Source organism: Triticum dicoccoides, chromosome 2A, assembly GCF_002162155.2.
Source record: "Triticum dicoccoides isolate Atlit2015 ecotype Zavitan chromosome 2A, WEW_v2.0, whole genome shotgun sequence".
NCBI lineage: Eukaryota > Viridiplantae > Streptophyta > Magnoliopsida > Poales > Poaceae > Triticum > Triticum dicoccoides.
The window spans coordinates 608199942-608214686 of record NC_041382.1 but is presented as its reverse complement, the minus strand read 5'-3'; the positions used below and the strand labels follow the sequence as shown (position 1 = coordinate 608214686).

Below are 14745 nucleotides of genomic sequence, written 5' to 3'. Positions count from 1 at the left end.
ACACAACACACGTTTGCACAGCCGTCAAAGCCTTGAAACGTTGATGACGCACATAATTATGAATCTTGCATTAACGGATTGGCCCATATTAATTTTTTTAAACAGAGGCAAAAGATTTGCCTCGTATAGATTTGCCTCGTATCATTAATGAAGGAGGAATACAAGGTTCAAAGGTTACATGACCACAAAGGTCAGAATAAAAGGGATCACTCTCCCGGTAAAAAATATTGCCAAGGAACATGGCCCCCGGCAAGAACCCAATTCTTGTCCCGGTAAACGCCGGCACGGCCTGAGGCTATCACCGGTGGGAATCGACATCACCGTCGACGGTATCCCGTTGGAGCAACCATCTTATTTCTCCAACGTCGGCCCCAGCCTTGGGCGCCTCACCAAGATCCACTCGACAACGTTCTCCTCCGTGAGGCCATCGGGGATCTCTTCGGCACCGACAGCCTCCTCCCCGTCTTGCAAGACCTGGAGATCAGGAACAGTGCCCTCGGCTACATTGCGTCCGACACGCTGACGAACCTCACCGTCGTCTATGACTCCCCGGTGAGTAATCCCACATACGAGATGTTTGGCCACATCGCCGCTCCTGGCCTGGCGTCGTTGCGGTTCGAGTTCCCGCTCGCCCGTCTCGCCAACTTGAACTTCACCATGGAGGAGCTACCTTGTCTTGCCAAAGCATCCATCCGCCTACTCGACGAGACTCCTCAGCCGTGGAGCTGGGAGGACGACAACGATGACGAACCAGACACTACACGTCCTGTGATCACCAATATATGCAGCATCCTCGGCTTTCTGTGCAATGCTACCAGCTTGCACCTACATGGTTTCCAGGAAGTGGCACGTACGCACGCCGTGCTACTGCAGGCAGTGTTGGATGAACCCTGTGTGTTCCCCGACCTAAAAAGCCTGGTCCTGGACGACTGTAACCTTGGCAACGGACTGCAAACTCTCTGGCGTTTGCTACCCTGCCCTTGAGCGGCTGGCTCTCAAAAGTTGCAAGTTACGTTTGCTCCTTCGAAATGCCTATGACATGCAAAATAATACTCCCTCTGTTCCATAATATAGCGCATATAGATTTTCTACAAAGTCAAACTTTATAAATTTTGACCAAGTTTATAGAGAAAACTATTTATATCTACAATACCAAATGTATATAATATGAAAGTATGTCTTGTGATGTATCTAAGCATACGTATTTGGTATTCTAGATGTATATGATTTTCTCTACAAAATTGGTCAAAGTTTATAAAGTTTGACTTTTAGAAAAATCTATATGCGCTACATTGTGGAACAGAGGGAGTAATATACAGTTGCGAGATTCAATGTATGATTGTCTGTACTATATAGTCAAGTGTCAGCAGTGCTATATTTCACGTCTTTTTTGAAAGAAAATTTGTTGAACCATGATCCAACTGGTCCCTGCGTATTAGCGAGCACAACATACAGATTAAGTGGGATGGCAATTAAGTGCACACAATTCAAAGTTTATAAAAAACATTTTAAGTGCAAACAAATCACAATCTTTTGAGTTTTAAATGATCTTTCAAGGATATTTTATTAGGTATGCTAACTAGGTGGGATTAAAAATAGGACAGTCTATAATAGCCTATATAGGCTTATGGTTCGGCCAATGATGTTATTTTTGAATGAAATGTCCAAACATGATACCACATTTGTTTTTATTTACTCCGCATGTTAGTTTTGACTGAATTCAAAATTTATAAAGTTTAACCAAGTTTATCGAAAAATATGAACATTTACAATAACAAATCTATATGATGTGAAATAAATAAAAATATTTTCGATAAAAGGCATTCTTTATTGACTCATATTGTCGCATCAAGCGGATACAATCACAACGAGTACATACCCGGCCACTGCACGACTAAGATGCACACAGACAAAAAGAAAAAGAAAAACATAGGTGTCAAGGTGATGCGAACGACCCACTACAGCAAAACATCAACTAATACCACTGCCATTGACAACACCCGGACGATGAAAAGGTTCTCCCAATAGCAACGCCTTTAACAAAGAAACAATGCATGAGCACAGTCGTCGCCGGATATAGCCACATAGGTTAGATCATGGATTTTCATCCAGAAGAGAAGAACCGAGTAAGCTCCAAACAATGCCTTCAACAAAGGTGCATAAATCGTCACTGCCAGGTACGACCAGTGAAGGCCGGACTTAGGGTTTTTACCCTAGAACTAGAGACTTGGTATTCAAAAAGCACCACCATAGACGAAGTCCTATGTGTTGCCACCACTAGCTTGCCATGAAGAAGTCTTGCTGCAATGTCTTGATCATCACAGGAATGACGGATCAAAGTGAAGAACACACATCGCATTTGCTGAGAGCCTGAGACAACATATCTGACAGCGCAGACAACGACCGTATGAGCAAGCACCTGCGCCGATGCGTGGCACACCCCGCCCACCACCAGGGCACAACGGGTATCCAATGAAGACGAACCGTCGTGAGGGTGGGAGGCACATGGTAGCTTGGCACGTGAAGCCCGTCCGCCAAGTCACACGCACCACCACTGATTGTCCCCCACCACTAGATTGAGCCAGCCGAGATCCGCCTATCCGGTACACGACCAAAACACGACGCAGATCGCCGCACAAACGGCCACCAATGGGGCACACATCCCGAAAGGAGCCGAGCGGATCAGAGCTGCATTCATCCATCCACTGATCAGCACCTCCGGAGCACCACCACCGGCCGCCTGTAAGCCACCACAGGCCAGATCTTGACGAATCCAGCCCGCCCGCAACGCACCTCAGCAGATCTGGGTCGACCTCATGCCATCCACCGTGCCACAGCACCACGTGTGCCATGCATAGACTGCCCGGTGGTGCTGCCTTCTTCGGCTGGTCATAGTGGAGAGTAACTTAGACTAGTGTCATACATATGACACTAGTCTATGTTACTACTTTCATAGTGCAAAGTGTCATAGAAATAGTATCATATATGGTTGCATTTATTAGCTTATAGACTCAACATTTCTTGGGAAGCGCTATGTGATGGTAACATAATATGTTATTCCTAACATCTCTCTTCTCATTAACTAAGTGCCACATAAGCAAACTTCTCTCGGGATGTGTTATGTTACTAGCTAAGTTACTCCCACTATGACTAGCCTTCAGCGCCCGCAGCAGCGCACATGGCAGGAGATCTAGGTATGCAGATCGCAAATTGGCTGCAGAAGGAGACCAGTCAACCCGGGAAAGGAAGGAAGGAGAGCTAGACGAGTGCGCCCCGCCGTCGCCATCAGCACCGACGGCCTCCTCCGGCAGCGGCGGGGAAGGATGGTGACGGAGGTAGTCTAGGGCCGGCATTGGGGGAGGTGAGTCAGGAGTCCCTAAACATAAAAACATAGGAAGTAGTTACTTTGTTTTACATTGAATTAATTCACAGTTAATATGTTTGCTAAAAACATATGACGGATTGCGTGCTTGAATATCAAAGGTAAACACACACACGCACGGCTTGGTGTGTGGCCCCCTTCCCTTTATGATGGACTCACGATAACAATGTCTTTTCTTTAAAAACATCAACTACAACATAGATGCTCACACATATTTACATATCATACACATGAACTTGCACCTTTTCTCACACCGTTTTGACAGTGAACTAACGAGAAGAGTATCTCATTTTTGACAGTGAACTAACGAGAAGAGTATCTCATTTTTGACAGTGAACTGACGAGAAGAGTATCTTCTTTCTGACCGTGAACTAACAAGAACAATATCTTTTTTGAACACAATACAGACGTAAGCGCTCATACAAACGTGTATATACTCACCCTTATGAACGCATATACACGCACAGCCTACCCCTATGAGCACCTCCGAAAGACTAACCCGACATATCATCTTGAGATTTGCGAAGTCACCGTAGGCGCCTCGTCGTCAACGGGAACGTCACCTCCCACTGAAAGCACATCACCGGAAATTCTGAAATAAATCCAGGAAAAATGCGAGCACCAGGACTTAAATCCAGGGATACCACAGTTCCTCTAACCATCCAACCACATGTTGGTTCGCAACGAGAACAATATTAGTGTTTGATTTGGCGCTATCGGTTATGTTGTAATGGTTGCATTACTAAAACCATGAATACCACATAGTACTACCTTTGTGGAATGTCCATTGTCTCTCTCTCTTTTCTTTTTTATGGTTCGGTCTCGCCTGGTTTTATTTTTTGACCGGTGGCAAGGTTGTGGTGGCTCCTGCATGGTCACGGCAGTGGCTTCGTGGGAGGTGTGCGGGCTAGCAAAGGTGTGGTGCATGGGGGTGTGGTGTTGGGCGGTGCTTCGTGTGAAAGCTTGCCAGGCTCTCCGTCTTACGGCATCGACGTCCATGGATGTCGTTTTTCCTCCTTGGATCCAGTTCTTTCGGTGAAAACCTAAGGCTCGGTCGGGCCAAGCGACGGCGTCAGCATCACGACTTCCCTCTTTGGGGCATTATCATGAAGACCCATCAATCACATTTGTGCTCTTCATGTGCTAGACGCTCATGGCATTACGGTCGGCAGGTCCCCGACTGGCAGTGTGATGGTGCGGCGTCAAGTGTTAAATTTGTGTCGAATATTGTGTACGAGTTGTGTTACGTTTGGATTTGGTGTTGTAGTGTGGGTAGGATGCATGTAGTGTCGGAGTCGGACACGTTGTACCCTTGGCCTCTTATATATGAGGAGGCAACCCACGTAGTCATTGCCCCAGGGAGTCGGCGAGTTCGCCGAACCTTGTTAACAAATCTCAGTGTCGTCATTGTGTTGTGATTGTTTGTTCCTCGATGGATCAACCGCATACCTTGAATTAATTCTAGCATCAAGGTTGGTAGCGATGATGACGGCCAACGGTGTAGGATCGGTTTCATCCTATCATGCTCGATAGGTTTCTTCTTGGTCTCTCCATGTCGTCACAGAGTCAAAGCTGCCTTGGAGGTGCCTAGTGATGATGATGACAGGTGGCTGGTCGTCTTCATGGAAGTGTTTGTTGGCGCCAGCTCTGCACAATTCTTCTCTATTTTGATGGCTTTGTTAGTCGGGCTTGTCTTTTCTTATTGGTTAGTCGGAGTTGTTTGGGCGCCTGCATTGGTTGCCGACTGTTTGGCATGGGCCGGCATCGGCTCTGGCATTTGGTGACGAGGGCTCCGTTGGTAGAAGTCGATGGTAAAGTTGGACTAGCATATTTATGGAGGAGTGATGATATGATCACACTTGGTGACAACCTCGACTTTGTGTTTCTTCACTGTGGTGGTTTTGAATTTTTGTGTGGCTGGCCAGGTCGGCCGGTGTTGCCCTGCATGGGTTGTTGTGTTGGTTTTAGTCTGATTTCCTGTTATTTAACCGGCAATCTTTTATAATGACTAGAGATCCTTAGGTGCCAATTTTTTTTAAAAAAAAACTGAAGAAGTAATGTGTGGAAATCAAAGCATTGACGGCCTACATGCCTCTCATTTTAGTCCTGCAAAAAAGGCTCAGGATAAACACGCACTACTGTGTAAGGCTCCTTGCTCCCCGAAGGGTCAAGAAAAAGACGTGCATGGTGGGTGTGTCCACACGCTGGCCTCGAACGACTTCTTGTGGAAATGGCCGTCGCCAGAGGCCAGAGCTTGCACAATCACAACCAGAGCCTTGGACTCGTGGACTTCTTGTGGAAATGGCCGCCTGGACTGGTGCTACATTTGTACGCTACGCAGGCGTGGAGCTCCTGGACTGGTGCGCACACAGACAAACAAGTCGCGGTGGACACAGCAGCTCCTTCCAGGGACAGACCTCGAGCGCAGCTACGTACGCATCCCAGCATGGCTTTCACTTCCACAGCCTTGGCCATACGGATACGGGGGTACCTACCAGGCCCCACCCGGTGGTTATGGGAATTCTCCTCCATGATAGGCCGGAGACGATGATACTTGGAGCACCGGAATACAAATACGTACGGCGGAGCATGAATAAATTTGCACAAGTTGCTGATATATAGCAAAGCATAGTGATGCACCGTTTTATATTGTTATTGAGTTTCCCTTGTGGCGGCTTGTGTGCTAGCTTACCTCACGCGTCGTCTGAGTTTGGCCTAGGCCGAGTCTCTTCGGGTCGCATCAAAGTTATCAAGTCTCTGCATGAAGTAAGTTACAGTCGTTATATAGCTGGACACTACCTTGTACCTTGAATGAATACTGGAATGAGAAGAAAAGCCGCCGCGCAAATCTCTTCACTCATGTGTTTTGTATTCTCTCTTGCAAAAACAAGTACTCCCTCCGTTCGGAAATACTTGTCATCAAAATGGATAAAAGAAGATGTATCTAGACGTATTCTAGATACATCTTCTTTTATCCATTTTGATGACAAGTATTTCCGGACGAAGGGAGTACATACTAGCTCCCCGCAAAGAAAAAAAGAAGAAGAAAAAGAACAAGTACTAGTTTCAAGTGCCCGCGTGAGTCTGGTCTCGAGAGATTATTCTCTCACAAAATCAATTTTGTTTTTCCTTAGTTCTGATGCTGTGCATGGAGCTGGGATTTCTTTCATAGAGTTTGCATTACCCATAAAGATTGGAAAAGTCTTGAATTTGCCCGACTGATTTTAATTCGGTGTAAGCCGTCTCGTATACGTGCCACGCGTCCTTGTGCTGGCCCACACAGCCCACGCACCGCTTTTGCCGCTTAGCCTTATCCGATCTGCGCGTTCATGCCCTACCTTTGTTTCTGTGAAACTTGCTCGCACAAACTTCCCTTCCCGTTGCTCCGGATCTTTTACACGATGGATGACAAACGCTGATATCGCTGTGATTGATTGTGCTCTCAAGGACTGTGACGCCGATATCGCTGTCGATGGGCCATGGAGCCTGCACCGGCCGATGAAGCTCTTACTCCTTGTACCTTGAATGAATACTGGAATGAGAAGAAAAGCTGCCACGACAAGTTCGCGCGGCGCAAATCTCTTCACTCATGTGTTTTGTATTCTGTTTTGCAAGAACAAGTACTAGCTCCCCGTAAAGAAAACAAAGCAGAAGAAAAAGAACAAGTACTGGTTTCAAGTGCCTGCGTGAATCTGATCTCGTTTGATTATTCTCTCACAAAATCAGTTTTGTTTTTTCTTAGTTCTGATGCTATGCATGGAGCTGGGATTTCTTTCATAGAGTTTGCATTACCCATAAGGATTTGACCTTGAAAGGATCATTATTGGAGAAAACAAATACCCCCTCCCCCCTAATGTTGATTTGCTAGCAATTTGGAATTTGGGTATCTCAGCATTCCTGCTAATCTCATTTGTTGACATTTTCAAAAGAGTAAATTCTGGTTTTTACCCCCTATTTCGACATTTTTTATACTAGTTACACATGTTTTATACTAGTTACACATTCCTGGTCCTCATGCTGCGTCGGATTTGCGTATAAGTACGTAGGCCCCGAGGCATTGCTTCCAAGCACAGCGAAAATACAAGCGTCCTTCCTTTAACAATGGCTCTGCTCAAGAACTTCGCCGCTTTCCTGTGCGTGATCCTGGCCTCGCTCGCCTTCGTCGCGCAGGATGCGCTCGCTGCCAGAGGTATCATCATCAACTCTCTGCCTCTCAGTGTCATCCAGTGTCCCTTTCCTCGTGTCTAATATAGCTGTAACTTAATCGGACTATTCGTGAACCTACAGCCGGTGCTTTGAACAACGTGAAGGGATACACGGTACCTACACGGGCAACCCAGGCAGCGGTGGTTACGGGAACGGGAAGTATCCATGATAAGCCGGACATGATGATACTTGGAGCACGGAAATGCAAATACGTACAGCAGACCATGAATAAATTGTCACCCGTTACTGGTATATCGTACTCTCTCTGATCCATAATAAGTGTCGCAGTTTGCTATTAGATTAGTTCAAACTTAATACAAAACTGCGACAATTATTTTACATCGGAAGGGAATACGTAAATCATAGTGAATGTTTCCCTTTCCAAATAAACAATTGTGGCGGCTTGTGTGCTTACAGCACGTCTTGTCTTAGTTTGGCCGATGTCGAGTCTGTTTGGGTTGCGTCCTAATAAGTCGTCAAGTCCCTGCAAGAACCAAGTCGTTATGTAGCAAGACGCTGAATGGGTCACGGTGTTTTGCGGCCGCGAGGCCCACTACCTTGTACCTTGAATGAATAATAGAAGCAGAAGAAAAGCCGTGAGAAGTTCACGCGGCGCAAATCTCTTCGTTCTTGTGTTCTGTGATCTCTCTTGCAAGGAACTAGTAAGCGTGCATGTGCAAATGCATATCTCAATTAATATGACAAACATATGTCAGAATTAACATGCACATAAAGATATTTTGATTACACTCAAAAGTACTATTACAAATCAAGAAAACACTACAGGCCTAGTTTGGCAACATAGTTTTCTCAAAACAGTAGTAACCGAGAACCTCAGTACAATTAATTCTTCAGTTTTTAAAAACCACGGTTTTTTCAGTTTGTAAAAAAGTGGTGAAGATCTCTTTATTAAATACTACCAAAAAACCATGGTATTAGAGATACTATGATTTATAAAACTATTTGTTGAAGCCAAACAGCTCAAAGTTTTGAAATCTGTGGTTTATGAGAAAACCATAGTATTCTCCAAATACTTCAAAAAAACTGAGCAGCCAAACACAACCTTAATGTATCATCGACTCGTCATGTGCATAGAGCCAAAACAATTATCCCAGTATTTCCTAATAAGGCTAATGAATTCACGTAAGTATCCGGAATGTTGTGTGCAGCTTCATTGTTGATGTAGTTGAGTAGGTGCACCAAAAATTGCTTCCTTATCTGGTCACCATCCTGAATGAAAATAGTAAGTCAATATTTTGGAGTTTTCGCATAGCAGAATGAAAAATCGTGAAACAACGAATATTGACCCTGCAAATTGGTTGATTTAGTTCTTTCGCATTCCATGAGTGCAATAAAATAAAAGCAAAATAATCAGACAAGTTCATGTAGATAAATGCATTATCATTATCTTGAGCGTTAAAAAAACTAAATAAGTTGCTTTAGTGGGTTTCAAAGGTAGTCGCCTCTCTGTGCTTTTTGGAACACAAGCTGGTAATCGACGATGCCAGAGGAAAAAGAAACATCATTCCATTCGGGATTTGCTACTTGGAGTGCTTGCTTTAAGTAAAATGAGATGCACATCCTTCAGAGTTGGAACTCGGCAGGCATCAACTCTCTTGCACATCCTTCATAGTAACACAAGCAAGAAACTTAAGGATGAGAGAAGAAAAGAAAGTAAAACCAGAGCAGACATGTTGAATTAATTTGGAAAGGCTTATGCATCAGATTAATACTATAAACTCCATATACCAAGCATCATGCTGAAACCACAGTGAGTACTTACAAGTTCTTTTGATAACCGAGTACTTACAACAGCTTAGCATTAGAACATTGTACGCAATATCCCATTAATGTTAGAATTAGTATAAGGGAAGAGAAAATCACATCCAATCCCATAAAAGATTAAATTTGCTAAGTGCAATGTTCGAACTGACAGCAGCATATGATTATTCAAGAGGGACATCACTTTGCTAAACGAAAATTGTAAGTGATACAGAAAAAATAAGTATCAGAAATATGAATAGAACTATGCTACAATGAAATCAATGAAGCAAAAGCAAAGACTGCTTGTGAGCTAGTTCATTTATTAGCTGGTTCCTTACGTGCAGATGTATTCTCTTGAGAAACATGACACCTTAAAAAATACACAGGACACCTTATATTGAACTCAACGACAAAAGCTTGTGTTCTACTAAGTGCCTGTAGAGTTGTCCATTAACCTTAACATCATCAACATAACTTGGAAAATTAAAAATGTTACTGCCAAAGTTCATACTTCCATCTTGTGCCTCCTTTCTATTTCTCTACCATTGGGTACTCGAGCTTGAAGTTGATTCTACCTCCAACCTTTACTGGGACAAAAAATAAGACCATCTCATTGTCGAGAATTACAACAGCTCTCAAGTTCAACAACTAATTTCTCAGATTCATTACTCTAGTAATGGTTACTTTGCTCCTAAACTGGCAGTACTCCCAGTTTACATGTTTTGTTTGTATGTTCAGGATATTCGCAGTTTTCCTCATCCCACAACCGACTACATCTTCTTCATCATCACTAATTGTGGCTCCACAACCATCATTAGTATTTTCAGCAAGGAAAACTCCATCACGGTTTACCTTCAAAGTTCCTCTTTCAGGTCATTGTCATTCCCTTTGTTTTTATTTTGGTTCTTATTTCATCTCCTTTTTTTGAGAAACTTAATAGTATTCCTCAGCTTGCTTGGAGACAATATAAGAAAGCTCTTCTACATTTCTACTTTCACCATCCCCCCTGATTTTGTCTCTTTCAGGCCACCATGGATGTAATATAGTCATTACCTTGATTTTTATTCTTCCTCCAGATTTAGTATTGCACGTAATACTTCCTCCATAGTTTTCTTTTGCATTTAGTTTCCTTGTAGCATCTTGTAGTCCCAAGCATTTCATCCGCATATAATTTCAGTAGTGTAACTGCCTTCTTGCACTTGAAAGAAATGTAAACACTCTGAAAGGCATTAAATTGAAATGTTATTAAATTCTGAACCGTTCAGTCACATCGCAGTAGGAAAAGTGATATGCAAATAAATAAACCCAAGTCAAACCAAAATGCATCCTCATTATAAGTGATGGCAACTCATATAGAGATAAGCAGTGAAGTTTCATATCGCTAACAAAAACCAAAGCGTTATCTTCTCTATTCAAGCTCCTACGGGAAATATGTACAAAACTCTTTAAGTGTTTTAGATATTTATTTAGCAATTGACAAGTAGAGGTTCTCAATTTTCTCAAACACACATAGTGTCAGTTTAACTCTCTACTCATTCTCACACATCGTCTATTTCAAAGATTGATCTCAAGCAGCAAATCTTTATCCCACCCAGTTTTTGGATGTTTGTTAAAATCAGCCCATAAGAGATTAAACATACGCAAAAATGCAGGTTATATGAGAGGAGTACTGGAAGTCCAAATTCTACAGAGAACTGTAGTTCACACTTGTCAAGTTTGCAAACGCATAACATCAGATGCAACACAGGTACAAAACAAAATATTTAAAACGGGGATTGTATGCACAACAAATGAGATCAGTGAGCACATGTAGCTCGATATTGCTACCTGGTTCGTTTGTGCTGTGTGGACTCCAGTTAAGTCGGCTCTTCTCCATCTACTGATCTACGCCGCAAGCACTAAACACGAGAAGTCACTCACAACATCATAAAGCATGGATCATACTCCCAAGTAAGCCAAGTTTCCTGCAGTGGTATGGCCTTAAGGTAAGACCAAAATAGAACAAAGAAAAGACGGATCCTATTAAAAACATGTATTTGTGATGACATGAAGTAGATATAAAATTATCGAGACAAAGTAGCAATGAGACCCTTGAATATATTAACAAGGAATAAAATGAAAAAGATCACAAATGAGGCTATAAAATAAAAAAACATTAAGTATAATACTTGATTCTTGACAGCAAAAAATGAGAAGGGAAGCAATAACTTGCTCCACATACTACTTTTACCCCCGAAGTGGTGAAGAAATGGGCATTCCTCCAATCTAACTTTGAGGAGTTTCTGTAAATATACATTGGAGCAGCATGTGCATAGCTTGAAACCAACTCATACATAAGCCTAAAAACAAAAATGTGGTGTGAACTATGGCATAAAAGGAAAGCAGGCAACCTCCTATATATTCCAATAGCAACCAAAGAGAAAGCCTAATCAGACACACAATTTACACTTTCACATCAAATATAGCAGTGAACCATCAGTATCATCCCCTCTCAGTGAAACGGAAGATGGGTATTTTCTGTACACATGGAAGGATATGTATCAGAAATAGCATACCAAGAGATTGTCCTCACACGAGTAAACATACCATGAGGCTTGGTAAATCAAAAGAATAGCAATTTATTTCAGGTATGAATTAATAAGATTTTGATGCCAAATTAGACTTAATGTGCAGTACATAATCTTATGGATTGAACGCATTGCAGAATGTTATTAAAAAATTGAAACAATATGAAAGAGCTGACCTTCACGAAATCCCAGCCCCTCCAATACTTTGATCACCTCCTGGTTTACATCCTAAATCTTTACAATACATTCAATTTCCACAGCCTGTCCCACCTCCAGGTGGAACTGCCTGTAATTCTTTCTTGTCAAGTACTTGCCATCTCTGCAGCTCTTGGTCCTGTTCATCTCCAGTAGCGAACTAAGATGCGAAATCATAGGAGGACTGCTCGGCGACGGCAGCGACCGACCGAGGGCGCATGGAGTACTTGCCATCGCGGCGGCCGTGACTTAGCCACGAACCTGTCGGAGGGCCGTGGGAACAGCGTCCTGACGCAGGAGATGGAGACGGTGGGTGCTACGCTGGGGCTCGGCACCAACGAGCAGCCTGGATCTGAGAGCGGGGGTGTGGTATTGAACATGCGAACAATTAAACAAAAAATGGTCACTGCAACCAGAATATGGGCGGAAGGCACCTGTAGGGTGGACTTCAGGCGGCGCCTGTCCGGGAGGCGCCTGGAGGTCGCGTCTGTACGGTGGAGCGTGGGCGCGGCGGTCGGCGGTCCGGGCGGCGCGTGGATCCGGGCGGCGCGTGGAGGACGCGTCCATGCGCCTGGAGGGTGGGCGCGGCGGTCGGCGGTCCGGGCGGCGCGTGGAGGACGCGGCCGTGCGCCTGGAGCGTGGGCGTGGCGGTCGGCGGTCCGGGTGGCGCGTGGTGGAGGCGGCCGTGCGCCTGGAGCGTGGGCGCGACGGTCCGGCGGCGCGTGGAGATGGAGGCAGAGGTGGAGGCTGTGGGGAATAGGTGGGGCGAGGCGTGTGGCGTGGTCGAGAGACGGCGGCGGTTTGGTTTTGTTCGTGCGTAGACAAGGAGAGGGTTAACGAAATGGCAGGGTGGGTAATTAATTAAAGTAATGGCATGGTGGGTAATTAAAGCATCAAACACGTTTAGTTTGATGGAGGTGTAGACCATCAGATCGTAGGATTTGATGGATAGGATGAATTAGTTCTTCGCCCTCTCTTCTTTTAATAGGGGTAATAGATAATACTGGTTTCAAGTGTCTGCGTTAGTCTTGACCTAGTGTGATTGTTGTCTCTCACAAGCAGATCCTTTTAGTTTTTTAGATTTTGATGCTCTACATGGAAATAGAATTTATAAAGTTTGCATTACCGGTAAAGTTTTGTTCTTGAACGGGTCATTCAAGAAAAGAGATGTATATTGGCCTCAAGGAATGTGAAGCGAGATACATAGTATAAGCCATCACACTAATGTTGATTTGCTAGCAATTTGTAATTTCAGTACCTCAGCATTCTCCCTTGTCTCGTTTCTTGTCATTTTCAAATTGTGTCTCTCACCTAATGGCGTGAAATGTGTTCAATTTGCTGATGTAATTTCAGGCGAATGCTATATGTATACTTCGTTACTTCCTATTTAACAACTGTATAGAAGATCCCACAAATAAAAAAAATAGCACTGCAGAAGACATAACACTCTATTTGGATGTCTGTATTGAATTGACTTGAATACCAATTCGGCAAGGAAATTGAAATGGGCATGAATGTGTATTCGTTTATTTGGTTTTTCATTGAATTGACTCATGGAATTTCAGCAAGCTTTCAATAGCACTAGTAGAAAAAAAGCCTTTAGTCCTAGTTCATAAAGGGCCTTTAGTCCTGGTTCATGAACCGGGACTAAATGGTCGGTACTAAAGCCTCCCCCTTTAGTCCCGGTTTTAACTGGAACCGGGACTAAAGGCCCTCCACGTGGCCGCTGCCTGGAGGTCCACCTTTAGTCCCGGTTGGTAACACCAACCGGTACTAAAAGAATTTTTTTTTTGAATTTTTTTTAATTTCAAATTTCTGAATTATTTTAACCTCTAATCTCTAATCACCCCTCATCACTGCTCAATTTAACCTTTAATCTCTAATCACCCCTCATCATTCCAAATCATCTAACATCCCGAACGGTCACCCATCCTCTCACTACTCCAGCCTGAGCACGCTTAACTTCCGGGTTCTATTCTCCCTCGTTTTCAAGTCTGCACTTGTTGTTTTCCTGACAATAGTAAGATGCCAATCCCATTAACCCTCAGGAATTTAGCTTGAGCATGAAGTCACACATTTCACTGTTTGAGTTTGAAACTATTGTTCTAAAATCAATAATTATTTAGTAACACTAATATTTTTGAATAAGTAGTTTGACCACAGTTTGACCATAGTTGACCAAAATTCAAAAAAACTGAAATAATTATTTAGTAACACTAATATTCTTGAATAATTATTTAGTAACACTAATACTTCTTGAATAAGTAGTTTGACCATAGTTTGACCAGATTTAACAAAAATTCAAAAAAACTGAAATTTGAGCATAACTTTTTTTCCTTTTAGAATTTGAGGATTCTAAAAAATTGCAAACAGGTCGTAGACGGTCTCCATCGGATGCGGATTTTCGTTCCGAACATTTTGATATATTATACGTTTTTTCCGACATCGTATGCAAAAGTTATAGCCGTTTTACATTTTCCCTACATTTTTTGCAAAACATGTCCAAATTTAAGTTTTTAAATTTTCCTAACTAGTAGATGTAGTAATATAACTACCTCTCGAAGGATTTATTTTTTGAAGTTTTTATCATTTTCTTTTGATTTTTTCCAAAACAAAAAAGGCGATCCACTT

At 43.2% G+C, this 14745-nt stretch overlaps 1 long non-coding RNA gene across 4 annotated transcripts; it reads right to left on the bottom strand.

Annotated features, from left to right (window-relative positions):
• Positions 1-7791: 7791 nt before the first annotated feature.
• LOC119355673 lies at positions 7792-12882 on the bottom strand. Of its 4 annotated transcripts, XR_005171635.1 has the most exons (6): positions 12549-12882; positions 12096-12466; positions 11180-11869; positions 10406-10571; positions 8153-8818; positions 7792-8072 (listed from the first exon to the last, which is right to left on the bottom strand). It is a non-coding gene; the product is annotated as an uncharacterized LOC119355673 (long non-coding RNA). The 4 variants fall into 4 exon arrangements; XR_005171632.1 differs by having other exon boundaries at positions 12096-12882; XR_005171633.1 differs by having other exon boundaries at positions 11180-11331; positions 12096-12882.
• Positions 12883-14745: the final 1863 nt, after the last annotated feature.